Here is a 17503-nt window from a genome sequence, read left to right as displayed (position 1 = left end):
CTACAGACTGGGAAAAATTTTGGGCTATGACACATCCGACAAGGGTCTAATTTCTAAAATCTATAGAATACTTCAAAATCTCAACAACAAAAAGACAAATAATCCAAAACAGAAAATAACAAATGTTGGAGAGATTGCAGGGAAACTGGAATTCTTATGGACTGCTGGTGGGAATGTAAAATGATACAACCACTATGGAAAATGATATGATGCCTCCTTAAAAAGCTAGAAATAGAAATACCATACAATCCAGCAACCCCATTCCTAGAAATACATTCTAGAGAAATAAGTGCAATCACACAAATAGACATGTGCACCTGTGTTCATTGCAGCATTTTTCATAAAAACAAAAATGATGAAAACAGCCTAATTTCCCATCAACAGATAAATGGATAAACAAATCATAGTAGGTACACACAATCGAATACTAGGCAATGATCAAGAACAATGACAAATGTGTGAAACATTTCACAGCATAGATGAATCTGGAGGGCATTATGCTGAGTGTAATAAATCAATTACAAAAGGACAAATATTGCATGAGACCACTACTATAAAAACTCTAGAAAATGCTTACACACACACACACAATCTTTGAAGGTTAGAAGGAGGGGAGGGGTAGGGATGGGAAATCACTAACTAGACAGTAGATAAGTGTGACCTTTGATGAAGGGAAAGACAACACACAATATGGGGGAAGTCAAGACAACTTGACCAAAGTAAAGTCGCAGAAACTTCCTTCTTTTGTTGTTAGGTGCAGGCAAGTCAATTCCAACGCATAGCAATCCCATGTACAACAGAACGAAACACGTCCGGGTCTTGCAGCATCCTATCGTTGTTATGCTTGAGAAATGCCAAGTGTGTTCTTCCCTTTTGGTTTTCTATCTCCAGGTCTTAGCACATGTCAGTATAATACTTTGCTTTGTCTTCTCAAGTTGCTTTTTGAAATCTCTGTTCAGCTCTTTTACTTCATCATTTCTTCCTTTCGTTTTAGCTACTTGACTTTCAAAAGCATCTTTCAGAGAATCTTGTGACATCCATTCTAGTCTTTTCTTTCTTTCCTGTCTTTTTAATGGCCTCTTGCTTTCTTCATGTATGATGTCCTTGATGTCATTCTACAACTTGTCTGGTTGTCAGTCGTTAGTGTTCAATGCATCAAATCTATTATTGAGATGGTCTCTAAACTCAAATGGGATTATACTCAAGGTCATGCTTTGGCTCTTGTTGACTTGTTCTAGTTTTCTTCAGTTTCAACTTGAACTTGCATATGAGCAATTGCCTGTCCATTCCGTAATTGACCCCTGGCTTTGTTTTGACTGACGATATTGAACTTTTCCATTGTTTCTTTCCACAGATATAAGTCAACCTGATTCCCGTGCATTCCATCTGGTAAGGTCTACGTATATAGTCAACATTTATATTGGTGAAAAAAGATATTTGCAATGAAGAAGTCATTGGCTTTGCATAATTCTATCATGTGATCTCTGGCATCATTTCTTCCCAAGACCATATTTTCCAATTACCAATCCTTCTTTGTATCCAACTTTCACATTCTAATCACCAGTAATTATCAATGCATCCTGACTGCATGTTCAATCAATTTGAGACTGCAGAAGCTGGTAAAAATCTTTGATTTCTCCATGTTTGGCCTAGTCAAAGATTAGACAGACCAATAAAACAAGCAATAAGACGTGTGAGGAATGTGCTTCTTAGTTCAATCAAGCATAGGAGACCAAATGGGCAACACCTGCCCGAAAGCAAAGACAAGAAGGCAGGAAGAGACAAGAAAACCGGACAAATGGGTGCAGGGAACCTATGGTATAAAGAGAGAGGAGGAGAGTGCTGACACTTTGCAAGGATTGAAACCAATGTCACAAAGCAATTTGTGTATAAATTTTTTAATGAGAAACTAACTTGCACTGTAAACTTTCACCTAAAGCACAATAAAAAATTGTTTAAAGAAACAAAGAATCTGAATAGCCCTGTATCTTTTAATGAAGTTAAATTCTTAATTAAAAACCTTCCCCAAAAGAAAACAAGTGGCCTAGATGGTTTTGCTGGTGAATTCTATAAAATATTTAAGGAAAAAATAATTATACCAATTTTATACAAAATCATTCAGAAAACAGAGGAAGAAGAAACATTTCCCAAATCATTTTCTAAGACCAGTATTACTATTATACCAAAACTAGACATAGACATTATAAGAAAAGAAAATGACAGGCCAATATTCATCATGAACATAGACACAAAAATCCTTGACAAAATACTAGCAAATTGAACTCAGCAATATAGAAAAAGATAATACATCTTGACTAATTGAGGTTTATTCCAGGGATGCAAGGCTGGTTTAACATTAAAAAATCAATCAATGTAATTCACAAATTAACAGAATAAAAGAGAAAAATCCTATGATCACTTCAACAGATATAGAAAAAGCATTTGAAAACTTCAATGATACAGTTTCTCAGCAAACTAGGAATAAAAGGGAACTTGCTCAATCTGTTAAAGGACATCCATTTAAAAAAAAAAAAAAAACACCACGTAAAATATCATACTCAGTCGTAAAAGACTAAATACTTCCTCTCCTGTTATAGGTTGAATTGCATACCCTAAAAGATGTTGAAGCCCTCTCCCCTGGTACCTGTGAATGTGCTGTTATTGAGAAATACGGCCTCTGCAGTTATAATCAAGTGAAGATGCGGTCATACTGGATTAGGGTGGGCCTTAAATCCAATGACTAGTGTTCTTATAAGGAGACACACACACAGGCAGAGGTGGCCATGTCACAATGGAGTCAGAGATTGGAGTGATATATGGTCAAAGAACACCAAGGATTGCCAGCAACCACCAGAAGCTAAAAGAGAGGCATGGAACAGATTTGCCCTCAGAGTCTCCATGAGGAATCAACCCTGTGGATACCTTGATTTCAAACTTCTGGCTTCCTCAACTGTGAGAGAATAAATTTCTCCTGTTTTAAGACGCACAGTTTATGGCAATTTGTTATGGCAGTCCTAAGAAATTAATAAAACCCCCAAATTAGGAAAAAGACAAATATGTCTGCTCTCACCACTTCTAGTCCATATTGTACTGGGGGTCCTACGCAATACAAGAAGAGAGAAGAAAGATATAAAAGGCACAAGTTGACATGATCTCTAAGTAGAAAATCCTAAATAATTTACAGAAAAAAAGCTACTATTAGTAATAAGTGAGTTTAGCAAGATCAATATACAAAGTTGATTATACTCCTATACCCAGTGCTGTCGAGCCAATTCGACTTGACTAGACTGCCAATATTCAATTGGAAATTAGAATAAGAAAACTACAGCATTACAACAGCATCAAAAAACATGAAATACTTAGGGATAAATTTAACAAAATATGTTCCAAACTTGTACACTAAGTAGCCAGAAAGTGAAGAAGACCTAAATAATGGCGAGGTAGATCATATTCATGGATCAGAACTCAATATTGTTATTATGTCTGTCAATCTTCCCTAGTACAATCCCAATCAAAATCCTAGTAGGCTTCCACATAGAAATTGAAAAAGTGATTCTAAAATGTATATGAAAACTCAAAGGAACTAGAATAATCAAGACAATTTTTTAAAAAGAATAATAAAGTGGAGAACTTAAGTTATCTGATTTTAAGATTCACCATAAAGCTAAGTATAAAAAAAAAAATTAAAAAAAAAAGTATAAGGGAAGAGTAATCAAAACAAAGTAGCACTGGCATAAGGACAGACATATAGATCAGTGGAACAGTGTGATGGTTAAGAATTTGTGTCAAATTTGCTGGGCCATGATTTCTCAGTGTTTATATGTGACCACTCCCATGATGGGATCTGCTGTGAGTGGCCAATGAGTTGAAAGGGAGTTTCCTTGGGGGTGTGGTCTGCATCCAAATACAAGCAGACATTCTGGCTTCTTGCTCACTCTGGATCCTGCGACTGCCTTCTGTTCGTCTGACCTTTGGTTCGTGGGATTTGAGCTATCAGCTTACCTGCCAATCTTAGGATTCATCAATCTTCACAGCCCATGAGCAGAGCCCTGCTCTCCAACCTGCTGATCTTGAGTTTGCCAGCCCCTGCAGCTACATGAATCAGGAGAACCCTAGCAGTCTTGCCTGCCAATCTTGGGATTCATCAATATTCACAGTGTGAGGCAAAAGCCCAGCTTTCTGACCTGCCAATCTTGGGTTTGTCAGCCCCTGCGGTTATGTGAATTCGGAGAAGCCTCTATCCTAATCCATGGATTTGGGACATTCCAGCCTCTACAATCACGTGAGCTGTTTCTTTGGCATAAATCTCTCTCTCTATATATATTTATACATGTTGTTGGTTTTGCTTCTCTAGTGAACCCAGCCTAAGGTAAATGGTATGGAGATAGATCCACATATACACAGTCAATTAATTTTCAATAAAGTTGCTGTCTTTGTTTTCTATTGCTGCTGTAACAAAGTACTACCAACTTAATAAATTAAATAAACACAAATTTATTCTTTTACATTTCTGTGTAGTAGAAGTTTGACTCAAGTCTCAGTGGGCTAAAATCAAGGTGTCAGGAGGGCTATGTTCCTTTTGGAAGCTCTAGGGGAGAATCTGTTTCCTGACCTTTTCCAGTGTCTAGAGGCTGCCCACAATTCTTGACTTGTGGCCCCCTTCCTACATTTCCAAATTCAGAAACAGTGAGTCGAGTCCTTCTCACGTTGCATCACTATAACCTCTTCTACCTCCCTTTTCCATTTTTAAGGAACTTGTTATTATATTAAGCTGACCCAAACAACCCAGGATAATCTCCGTATTTTAAGGTCAACAGATTAGCAATCTTGATTCCATCCATAGTCTTAATCCCCCTTTTCCATGCCACCTAACATATTCACATGTTAGGTTAGGAAGTAGACATCTTGCAGGTGGGTGGGGGAAATTATTCTGCCCACCACAGGTGCCAAAGTAATTCCATGGGAAAAAGAATAGTTTTCACAACAAATAGTGCTGGGACAATTGGGTATCCATTTGGGAAAAAAAAAAATCCTGGTCATTACCTTACCCCACACACAAAATTTATCTCAAAAAGGATCATACATAGATATATATACCCTTAAATATGAAAGCTAAAACTATCAAACTTTTAGAAGAAAATCTTTATGACTGTCTTAGTCACCTGGTGCTGCTATAACAGAAATACCACAAATGGATGGCTTTAACAAAGAGAAGTTTATTTCCTCACAGTAAAGTAGGCTAAAAGTCCAAATTCAGGGCGTCAGCTCCAAGGGAAGGCTTTTTCTCTCTGTCAGCCTTCTCAACAATCTTCTCCCAAACTAGGAGCTTCTCTGCCCAATGACCCCGGGTCCAAAGGATGTGCTCTGCTCCCGACATTGTTTTCTTGGTGGTATGAGGCCCCCCATCACTCTGCTCGCTTATGTCTTTTATATCTCGGAAGATTGCCTCAAGACACAAGTCTTGTAGGTTGAGTCTTGCCTAACTAACACAACTGCCACCCATCCTCCCTCATTATCACAGAGGCAGGATTTACAACATATAGGAAAATCACACAATACTGGGAATCGTGGCCCAGCCAAATTGATACACATTTTGGGGGGGACATAATTCAATCCATGACTATACACACGCGCACACACACACACACACACACACACACACTGGTGTTCCTCACACACACGCACACAGATCCATGTGGGAGATTGGATTTTTATGGATTATTGGCAGGACTGTAGAGAGCAACACATATTCAAAACAGCACTATTTGCCACCATCTTTGAGCAGGGGACCTCTGTTTCCTACTCAGGTCAAAATTTGATGGGCAATAGATTTGGCTGCTATGCAATGCCTATGCTGCCCTCATGTGTGTTGGCAATTACTGAAACATTCTGAACCGGTCTGAAGCCCTGGTAAGCCCATATATGTAAGGAGCTCCTAAATCTAATCACTTCTGAGTGATATAAAAAGCATAGACACAGAGACAAACAAGTACAAACTGGGGAAGACAGAAGCACATGCGAGGATCACCAAGGAACCAAGGAATGCCAGGGCTGTAGCAGCTGAGACAAGGATCTTACCCCAGAGCCGACAGAGAAAAAGTCTTCCCCTAGAGCCAGTACCCTGAATTCATCCTGAACTATGAGAAATTACTGTTCTTTAAAGCCACCCACTTGTGGTATCTCTGTTACAGCAGAACTGTATGACAGTAGCCTGGATATATGTGGGTAAGTGGTGTTCACAGAGGCACTATAATGGCTGATGTTATGTGTCAACTTGGCTAGGCTTTGATTCTCAGTGGTTTGGCAGACTCTGGACTAGGAGCTCTTTCATAATGTAATATAATGTAGTCACCTTCCATTTGGTGATCTGATGTGAGCAGCCGATCTGTTGAAAGGGGGGTTTCCTGGGGGTGCCGCCAGCTTCCAGTATATAAATGGATGTTCCGGCAAAGCTCACTCACTTGCTCTCTCAACCCTGAACTCTTCTCCTCACCTGACCTCTGGTTCTTGGGACATAAGCCTGCAGAAGTCTCCAGCCTGCCACCTGACCTGCAGATCTTGGATTCATCAGCCCCCACAGCCCCATGAGCCAGCAGACATTTCCAGCCTGCTGCCAAACCCACGGATTTGGGACTTTCCAGTTCCCACAATTGTGTGAGAGATTTTCTTGAAGTAAATTTTTTTCCGTATATATTTATACAGGTAGTCCCCAACTTACGGCATATTTAAGTTATGACTAATCGCACTTACATCGGGTTTTTTTTGTACATCTTATTGTTAGTAATATGCATTCCATGCAGTGTTGTGGTGCATAATTTGCTAATGTTATCATTTCAGAAGTTCAGTGTAGTTGTTCAAAGATCGGATTTATAAAGATACTGATAACAAAAAGCAATAACAATGAAAACTAAGGAAAAAAAAGAGGCATCCGACTACGTCAGTACCAGCTTATGATGGAGTTGTCAGAATGGAATCCCATCTTAAGTTGGGGACCACTTGTATATATATTTCACTGGTTTTGCTCCTCTGGAGAACCCAGACTAAGACAGGCCCGTTAGGAGAGCTGGAGGGGGCTAAGAAGTTTAGAGTTTAAGTTTTAGGCCAATTATTCCCTAACTTTGCACCAAATAGCTTTGGGAAGTCATGAAGTTATTTGGAAGGATTCCTCAAATTCTTACGTGCACTGAGCATTGTCTACTGAGTGAATAAATACTGTGCACTGCAAATATATAGGCTACTATTTTTAAGTGTAAAGAAATATTGCAATGATTTTTAAAATTCATACTCATTTAAAAGTCATAGTATTCATTTGGCATTATGCATTTTCCCAATTGACAATTACTGGGAAGTACAACTGCTGCCGGGAGTTGAGGTGCAGAGAGGTATCTAGAAACATTTTTGATGTTAAAGGTGGAGGTGATGTCCTCATAATTGAAGTCTGAGAATTCCCTGAGGCAATGAGGAGAAATGAGACAGTTTTAAGTAGAGAAACGACATAATCAGGTTTCTGTTTTGGAAAGGTCACCGAGCCTCTGTGGGGAGGGGGTGTGGGGGAAAAGCAGGATGGATTACAGAAGGGAAGCCTCCCAGTAGAGAGAGACACCATTTTGGGGGCTTTTGTAGGGATGATAGATAAAGGTGGCCTGAATCAGGAGATGATAGGGAAGATGGGGTTGTTGTTAGTTACTGTGGTGCATTGATTACTTTTGTGTGTGGTCTGTCTAGCCATGGTCTTGTAACTCCCACCTAGGTGATTAGGTGGGACTGTATGATAAAGTAATTGTGGCCCACCAAGAGGACTGGTCAATTTTGCCTTAAAAGAGAGCCAATTTCAGAGCAGGGAGGAGGATCCTACCACCACCAAGGAAGAACAGCCAGGAATGAGTGCATCCTTTGGATTCGGGATCCATGTGCTGAGAAGCTCCTGGAAGCAGGAGACCGAGAGAGAGAGCTGTAACCTTGAAGATGGTGAGAAGTGGTGGCAAGAGAGACCCGACAGCAGAGACTTGGCAGCAGGAGATGGCATAGTGGGCTTCCCAGCCCATGGAGAAAGGAAGCTGAGTGCCTTTGTGCAGAGGCCTAGGGCCAGGGAGAGGCATCCCTGTGAGCACGGCTGGGAAGAGGCTGTCCTGATGGAAGAACTGTATCCTGAGTGTTCCTGAGCCTGAATTGTAACTGTTACTTCCCTAATAAACCCCATAATCATAAGTATGGTCTGTGGGTTCTGTGTGGCCATTACAATGAATTATCAAACCCAGCAGAGACGTAGAGAGTACTGTGTGAGGGATGGTTAGTGTCCCAGTTAGTAAAGATTTTTTTTTTTAGTAAAGACAATAGAGAGAGGAGGTTTGTCTGGCGTCCACCTCATGTAAGTCAGCCTCGCGCTTTTGATCTTGGTTCCCCTTCCCCCTCGAGGGGTTGAAGGAGGTCAGACACTGCCCCCACTCCATTTTTACGGTTACCATGGAGTTGGCTGCAACCCATGTTGACTTTTTTATAACAGAGAGAAGCATGGCCCAATTCCGTGCCATAATGGTTCACAATCGTTGGAATGTTAGAGCCATTGTGGTGGCTATTTTGTCAATCTATCTCATGGAGAGTTTTCTTCATTTTTGCTGATCCTCTAAAAACCATGATGTTCTTTTCTAGTGATTGGTCTCTCCTGATGACAAGTCCAAAAGTAAGCAAGTCGAAGTCTCGCCATGCTTGATTCTAAGGAACATTCTCGTTGAATTTTTTCTGAGATTGATTTGTTTGGCCTTTTGGCAGCCCACAGTATATTCAATATTCTCCACCAACACCACAATTCAAATGCATCAATTTCTTCTGTCTCCCTTTTTCACTGTCCAGCTTTCAAGCTCATAGCTGGGGAGAGAGGGACATATCCAGAAGACATTAAAAAAGGCAGAATTGACAGAAGGTGGTGAACAAGTGAAGGTGAAGGAGACCAAGGATTGCAGTTCCTGGCTCTGATAGATGCTGAGACCATTCATCAACGTCATCTACATGATCTCCTGTACTCCTCCAAGCCAGCCTGTATGGGGGCACTATGATTAGCTCTATTTTAGAGATGGCCTGGACCTTTGCATTTTGGAAATCACGAAACTCTCCAGTTTAGAAAAAAAAAAAAAAAAAATCCTGTAAGTTTGATCAAGTGTTTGAGACGTAGGAGGCAATAAAAAAGAAGAGAAATGTGTAGCTCCTGAGCTGCTGATGAATCTTTAAGGGAGAGAGAGGACTGAAAGACACAAGTTACTAAATACAGGTGAGTAGTCATTATCTGGGTCATGGCTAAACAAAGAGAAAACATTCTAAGCCTACAAGTGACAAGGCTTGTCTGTTAACCACTCTTGTTTGCTCATTGGTATGAACACACAACTGAAGGGTAATATTGAAATATGGCTTAGAATAAATCGCTTGCACAGGTTTCACAGCTGTAAAAGGTAAGGAAGGTATTGTAGGTTGAATTGTGTCGCCCCAAAATATGTATTGGAATCCTAATCCCTATGCTTGTGGGTATAATGTAATGTAATGCAATTGCCTTACATCTAAGGTAATATGATTGAATCGCCTCCCATAATGCAATCTAACGTAATGTAATTGATCAGTTGAGGTCATACCAGTATAGGGTGGATCATAAGCCTAATCACTTTGCAGTTATATAATGAGCAGATTAGACACCCACGGGGAAAGGCAGATGACATGGGAGGACTGCCAAGGAGCCAAGGAATGCCCAGGGCTGCCAACGAGGAAGGAATCGACACAGCTGAGACTCTGATTTGGATTTTTAGCCTTCAAAATTGTGGGAAAATAAATTTCTGTTTTTAAAGCCACCCAACTGAGGTATTTCTGTTACAGCAGCACCAGGAAACTAGGCAGAAAGGATTCAAATAATAATAATATCTAACGGCACTGGGTTTTTAACATTTATAGAACATATGTGTATGTATATTATGTTGCTGTTAGGTTCCTCGGTGGCACAAACGGTTTGCACTCAACTTGTAACTTAAAGGTTGCCAGTTCGAATCCACCATGTGGTAAGATGAAAGAAAGGGTCTGGTGATCTGCTTTAGTTAAGATTACAGCCAAAAAGCCCTATGGAGAAGTTCTACTCTATAACACATGGGGTCACCATGAGACAGAATCAACTCGATGATAACTAACAACAGCATGTTTTATTACTGCCATGGAGTCCGCCCCCTACTCATGGCGACTCCATGCACAATGGAATGAAACACTACCTGGTCTTATGCCATACTCATGATCAGTTGTGTGTCAGGCTGTTCTGATCAATAGGGTTTTCACTGGCTGATTTTCTGCAGTAGATCGCCAGGCCTTTCTTTCTAGTCTGTCTCAGTCTGGAAGCTCCTCTGAAACCTGTTCAGCATCATAGCAACACACGAGTCTCCACTGACAGACAGGTGGTGGCTGTACATGAGGTACATTGGCCACAAATCGAAATCACGTCTCCCAAATGGAAGGTGAGAATTCTGCCACAGATCACCCACCATGTTGTTGTTGTTGTTGTTGGTAAGTGCTGTTGAGTCCGTTCCGATTCATAGTGACCCTATCCACAACAGAACGAAACACTGCCCGGTCCTGTGCCATCCTTACAGTCATTGTTGTGCTTGAGCTCATTGTTGCAGCCACTGTGTCAAACCACTTTGTTGAGGGTCTTCCTCTTTTCCGCTGACCCTGTACTCTGCCAAGCATGATGTCCTTCTCCAGGGACTGATCCCTCCTGACAACATGTCCAAGGTATGTAAGACACAGATTTGCCATCCTTGCCTCTAAGGAGCATTCTGGCCGCACTTCTTCCAAGACAGTTTTGTTCGTTCTTTTGGCAGTCCGTGGTGTATTCAATATTCTTCGCCAACATCACAATTCAAAGGTGTCAACTCTTCTTCAGTCTTCCTTATTCATTGTCCAGCTTTCACATGCATATGATGCGATTGAAAATGCCATGGCTTGGGCCAGGCGCACCTTAGTCTTTAGGGTGACGTCTTTGCTCTTCAACACTTTGAAGAGGTCCTTTGCAGCAGATTTGCCCAATGCAATGCGTCTTTTGGTTTCTTGACTGCTGCATCCATGGTTGTTGATTGTGGATCCAAGTAAAATGAAATCCTTGACAACTTCAATCTTTTCTCCCTTCATCATGATGTTGCTCATTGGTCCAGTTGTAACGATTTTTGTTTTCTTTATGTTGATGTGTAATCCATACTGAAGGCTGTGGTCTTTGATCTTCATTAGTAAGTCCTTCAAGATCTCTTCACTTTCAGCAAGCAAGGTTGTGTCATCTGCATAACACAGGTTGTTAATGAGTCTTCCTCCAATCCTGATGCCCCATTCTTCTTCATATAGTCCAGCTTCTCATATTATTTGTTCACCATACAAATTGAAGAGGTATGGTGAAAGAATACAACACTGATGCACACCTTTCCTGACTTTAAACCAATCAGTATCCCCTTGTTTTGTCCGAACAACTGCCTCTTGATCTATGTAAAGGTTCCTCATGAGCACAATTAAGTGTTTTGGAATTCCCATTCTTCGCAGTGTTATCCATAGCTTGTTATGATCGAATGCCTTTGCATAGTCAATAAAACACAGGTAAACATCCTTCTGGTATTCTCTGCTTTCACACAGGATCCATCTCACATCAGCAATGATATCCCTGGTTCCACGTCCTCTTCTGAAACCAGCCTGAAACCTGGCAGCTCCCTGTCGATATACTGCTGGAGATGTTTTTGAATGATCTTCAGCAAAATTTTGCTTGCGTGTGATATTAATGATATTGTTCTATAATTTCCACGTTGAATTGGATCACCTTTCTTGGGAATAGGCATAAATATGGATCTCTTCCAGTCAGTTGGCCAGGAAGCTGTCTTCCATATTTCTTGGCATAGATGAGTGAGTACCTCCAGCACTGCATCTGTTTGTTGAAACATCTCAATTGATAATCCATCAATTCCTGGAGCCTTGTTTTTCGCCAATGCCTTCAGAGCAGCTTGGACTTCTTCCTTCACTACCATTGGTTCCTGATCATATGCCACCTCTTGAAATGATTGAATATCAACTAATTCTTTCTGGTATAATGATTCTGTGTATTACTTCCATCTTCTTTTGATGCTTCCTGCGTCATTTAATATTTTCCCTATGGAATCCTTCACTATTGCAACTCAAGTCTCGAATTTTTTCTGCAGTTCTTTCAGCTTGAGAAACACCAAGAGTGTTCTTCCCTTTTGGTTTTCCATCTCCAGCTCTTTGCACATGTCATTATAATACTTTACTTTGTCTTCTCGAGAGGCCCTTTGAAATCTTCTGTTCAGTTCTTTTACTTCATCAATTCTTCCTTTTGCTTTAGCTGCTCAACACTCAAGAGCAAGTTTCAGAGTCTCCTCTGACATCCATCTTGGTCTTTTCTTTCTTTCCTGTCTTTTCAGTGACCTCTTGCTTTCTTCATGGATGATGTCCTTGATGTCATTCCACAACTCGTCTGGTCTTCGGTCACTAGTGTTCAATGTGTCAAATCTATTCTTGAGATGGTCTCTAAACTCAGGTGGGATATGCTCAAGCTCATATTTTTGCTTTTGTGAACTTGCTCTGATTTTCTTCAGTTTCAGCTTGAACTTGCATATGAGCAATTGATGGTCTGTTCCACAGTCAGCCCCTGGCCTTGTTCTGACTGATGATATTAAGCTTTTCCATCGTCTCTTCCCACAGATGTAGTCAATATGATTCTGTGTGTTCCATCTGGTGAGGTCCATGTGTATAGTCGCCGTTTATATTGGTGAAAGAAGGTATCTGCAATGAACAAGTCACTGGTCTTGCAAAATTCTATCGTTCGATCTCTGGCATTGTTTCTACCACCAAGGCCATATTTTCCAACTACTGATCCTTCTTTGTTTCCAACTTTCGCATTCTAATCGCCAGTAATTATCAATGCATCTTGATTGCACGTTCAATCAATTTCAGACTGCAGCAGCTGATAAAAATCTTCTATTTCTTCATCTTTGGCCCTAGTGGTTGGTGTGTAAATTTGAATAATAATCGTATTAACTGGTGTTCCTTGTAGGCATATGGATATCATCCTATCACTGACAGCATCGTACTTCAGGATAGATCTTGAAACGTTTTTTTGATGATGAATGCGACACCATTCCTCTTCGATTTTTCATTCCCAGCATAGTAGACCATATGATTGTCTGATTCAAAATGGTCAATACCAGTCCATTTCAGCTCACTAATGCCTAGGATATCAATGTTTATGTGTTCCATTTCATTTTTGACGGTTTCCAATTTTCCTAGATTCATACTTCGTACATACCAGGTTCTGATTTTTAATGGATGTTTGCAGCTGTTTCTTCTCATTTTGAGTTGTGCCACATCAGCAAATGAAGGTCCCGAAAGCTTTACTCCATCCACGTCATTAAGGTCGACTCTATTTTGAGGAGGCCGCTCTTCCCCAGTCATCTTTTGAGTGCCTTCCAACCCGGGGGGCTCATCTTCCAGCACTATATCAGACAATGTTCTGCTGCTATTCATAAGGTTTTCACTGGCTAATGCTTTTCAGAAGTAGACTGCTGGGTCCTTCTTCCTCGTCTGTCTTAGTCTGGAAGCTCAGCTGAAACCTGTCCTTCATGGGTGACCCAGCTGGTATCTGAATACCAGTGGCATAGCTTCCAGCATCACAGCAACACACAAGCCCCCATAGTATGACAAACTGACAGAAACATGGGGTGAGAAGGTGAGAATTCTACCACAGAATCACCCACCATAGGACCCTATATATTTGCAACACACAGTCAAAACTGTTCTTGGTTCATAACATGTACAAATTCACTTAATAAGCCTCCGAACTCAGTGAGGTAGGTGGTATTATTATCCCCATTTTTTAGATGAGAAAACTGATGCAGACAGAGGTTAAATAACCTATCCAAAATAGCACAGGTGGTTAAGTAATTAGGAATTAGACCCAGCCAATCTGGCACCAAAGCCTGCTCTCTTAGCCATTACTCAAAACCTCCACTTCTGTCTGTTCGGCTCCAGAGACTGAGACCCTGTGCATAACTACTGCACCATACTGCCCTGACATGGGAAGGAGTCCAGGTGTAGGGGCAGATGGTTAAGCCAGTCCAAATTCAAGGCAGTGGGAGGCCAGGAGGAAGTGGCTGGCACCTGGGGGGTCCTTTGCTCCATGAGGTGGGTGTGCATGGGCCTCTGGATCTGGAGGGTCTGGGATGGGGAGGGGGCAGCAGGAACATTGGTGGCCACAGCCGACTCTAGGCAAGGGCAGGTGAGGCATTGCAGTGTTCGGTGGCGGCTGGAGCAAGCGCACCCTGGTGGGAGGGGTGGGGAGGCTGGGGGCACTAGAGCTTGCTGGGATTCTTTGGGGACATTTTACATGAAGAATCAGGCTTTCTTGGTCTTGTGAAATTGATTTTATTTTTATGTCTTAAGTTTGTGCCAGGATGTTATTTCTCAGTTGAATTCCTTTGACTACTTCTGTCTCCAAATTACACTCTCATCTTCCTCCTGTAGCTGTGCATCCATTCCCACGTGAAAACAGGGAAGGCAAGCAGACAAGCTTTGTTTTCTGAAGGCTGAGAATGCTGTCTGCTGTTGGCATGGCCCAGAAAAGGGGCACTCATCAGCCTAGTAACCAGTGGTAAGCTCAGTTAACAAGTCACTGGTTTTCCTTTTTAAAAAAAAAAAAAAATTCCATTTGCCTCATTAACTCTTCACTCCAGGGTCTCATGTATATATATATATATACTGTAAAAATTCAGTGACTACTCAGTTTTAAAGACCCAGGTACAGTAACCTTTGCTTCCTGCCTTTGGCCTCAGCTAACAGGCTCCTTCTAGGCTTTAGTGCCCTTGAGCAAGGCTATGTCTTAGTTAAGACTCTACTTCCCCCAGAGGCTCTGAGAGGCTCTTTCTGATAGAAGCAACCTCAAAGACGAGCAAAGGGGAGAGGGGAAGGTATACATTTACTGAGCCCAACTCTGTACCTTGCAAACACTGGACATTATCCAAGCTAATGCTTGCATTTACTATGTGCCAAACATCATACTAAGTCCTTTAGTATTTAGTATTTAGACCACTTTGGTCTTCAAAATTACCAACCTAGGTCTGTCACCTTCCTGCTTAAACTATTCAAGGGTTTCCCATTGCTCTTTTGGTGTTGGCTGCCATCAAGTTGGCCCCTGACTCATGGGGACCCCAGCCACAACAGGATCAGACTATTATGATTCATAGGGTTTTCACTGGCTGATTTTCTAAAGCAGATCCCCAGGCCGATCTTCCTAGTCTTTCTTAGTCTGGGAGCTCTACTGAAACCTGTTCAGCATCATAGCAACGTGCAAGCCTCCACTGACAGACAGGTGGTGGCTGCACATGAGGTGCATTGGACGGGAATTGAACCGTGGTCTCCCACATGAAAGGCAAGAATTCTGCCACTGAACCACTAATGCTCCATTTCCACTGTTCTTAGGATGGACTTAAAAACAGTGCATTTAATAGAGAGGAACAATTAGAAAAAGAGGGTGAGAATGGTTGTACAAGTTGAGGAACGTGATCGATGTCAGTGAATTGTACACGTAGAAATTGTTGAACTGGTTTATGTTTTGCTGTGCATATTTTCAATTAAAAAAAGACCTTAAAAAATTCTTACTGTGGCCTGTAAGGATCTATGTGGTTGAGTCCCTGACTATCAGTTCAACCCCTCCTCTTTCATGTACTAACCTAACTCCACTACTTATCCTTCAGATCTCAACTGAAAAGCCATAGTAAGTGGGGAATAAGAGAATGCAGTGGTGTCCCGTATGGCCTCTAGAGCCCAGATTGTCTGGATTCCAATTCCAGTTCTGGACTTGATTGGCCTGATTTGGATCAGGTGCCCATCCACAAGCCAATCACTGACCAAGTCGATGAAATCCCCTGAATGGCTTAACAAAGCTCCCAGTGCTGTCTCCTAGAGCCCAGGAGTAAGATCAACTTTATTGGGACCACATGAGCTAAGAGTGGAGCAGACATGGCTCACTAAAGCAAATCAGGAACATTGCCCCAAGAAGGAAGAGCAAATGCAAAAATAACAAATGTCCACTTCAGTGTCCTGCTGTGTTTTCCAGACTTTGATCATTGTGCTCCTCCTCTGTGAGATTTGCCTTATCCATGTACCACGTGCACTATTATTTAATTGGCATTTTTCTTTGAGCTTTTTTTAAACTTAGAGGGTTTTTTTTTTTTTGTACTTAGAACTTCATTTTAAAATGAATTTATTTATATCAATGCTGTTAACGAAAAAAAACAATATTACTTGCCATAAATAGGAGGAGACCTTAAAATTTTTCCTGTGGAAACAAGACAATGGTATTAAATTCCACCTAGATACTGTGGCCTGCAACAAATATTCTGAAACCCCGCCCTTGTTCTCTCTTTGTTAAAAAGAGAGATTATCAAGTGTTAGAAAGGTGTAAAGACATACTAACACCAAACTGAGCCTTTCTCCCTGATGTAATCAGAAGGCCTAAGAAAGAATTGAAAAGGAAATTACTTTCTCACTATGTGATTCAATGTGATGTGATGTCATATCCACACAGCATTGAAAAGCCATTTTCCACGCCACTTACAATCATCTGGTGTGTCATGAGTGCTACCTGCCCGACACTTTAGGAAACACTGTCTTGGGGTGTTTGAACCTGGTCAAAATTTTTGAATGAATGGTCAAAGGCAGTGGAACTAGGGATGAGATGGTTATTAGAGAGGAAAGGAGGCAAAGCAGCCAGCACATTTTATCCACAGAAAATTATCTTTGTCTAATTGGTCCTTTCTGGTAAGATGTGAAAGCGTCAGCTCGAATCATTTTGTTTCTCTCTTTGCCTTCCCATGGAGCTGTCCCTAACCAGATATTTGCTTTCTAAGCTTCCACCTAAGCAGTCTTTCCAGCAGGTGACCCCTACTTCTGCCCAGCCAAAAACTTGGGCTCCTCCTTGACACCTCTTTTTAACTTATCCCCTTCACTATGAAAATTTCCCCAGTTGTTAGTAGATTCTGACTCATGGCGATGCCATGCAAGCACAGTAGAACTGCACTGTGTAGAGTTTTCAAGGCTGTGACCTTTCAGAAGTAGATTGTCAGGCCTGTCTTCCAAGACACCTCTGGGTAGGTTCAAACTTCCATCCCTTTGGCTAGTGGTCAGGCACTTAACCATTTGCACCACCCAGAGCTCCCTAAATCAATCAATCACTATAGTCCACATGCCATTATCCCCCTTGTAGACTACCACGACTGCTTCCTATCATCCTGCTTCCCCTTTTGCCCTAATTCCCCCAATCTGCTTTCCACCTAGTAGCCAGAATGATCTTTTTTAAAAAGGAATTTGAACACTCCTCTGCATTAACACCTTCAATGGCTTACTGCACAGGACAAGACTCCTTATTCTCCTTAGCGTCCTAGAAAAAGTGGCTCCCTGCCCCTGGAGCCCACTTCCCTATGTTCCACCC

The sequence above is a fragment of the Loxodonta africana genome, chromosome 3, assembly GCF_030014295.1.
Source record: "Loxodonta africana isolate mLoxAfr1 chromosome 3, mLoxAfr1.hap2, whole genome shotgun sequence".
Taxonomy (NCBI): Eukaryota; Metazoa; Chordata; class Mammalia; order Proboscidea; family Elephantidae; genus Loxodonta; species Loxodonta africana.
This window is presented reverse-complemented; position numbering follows the sequence as displayed.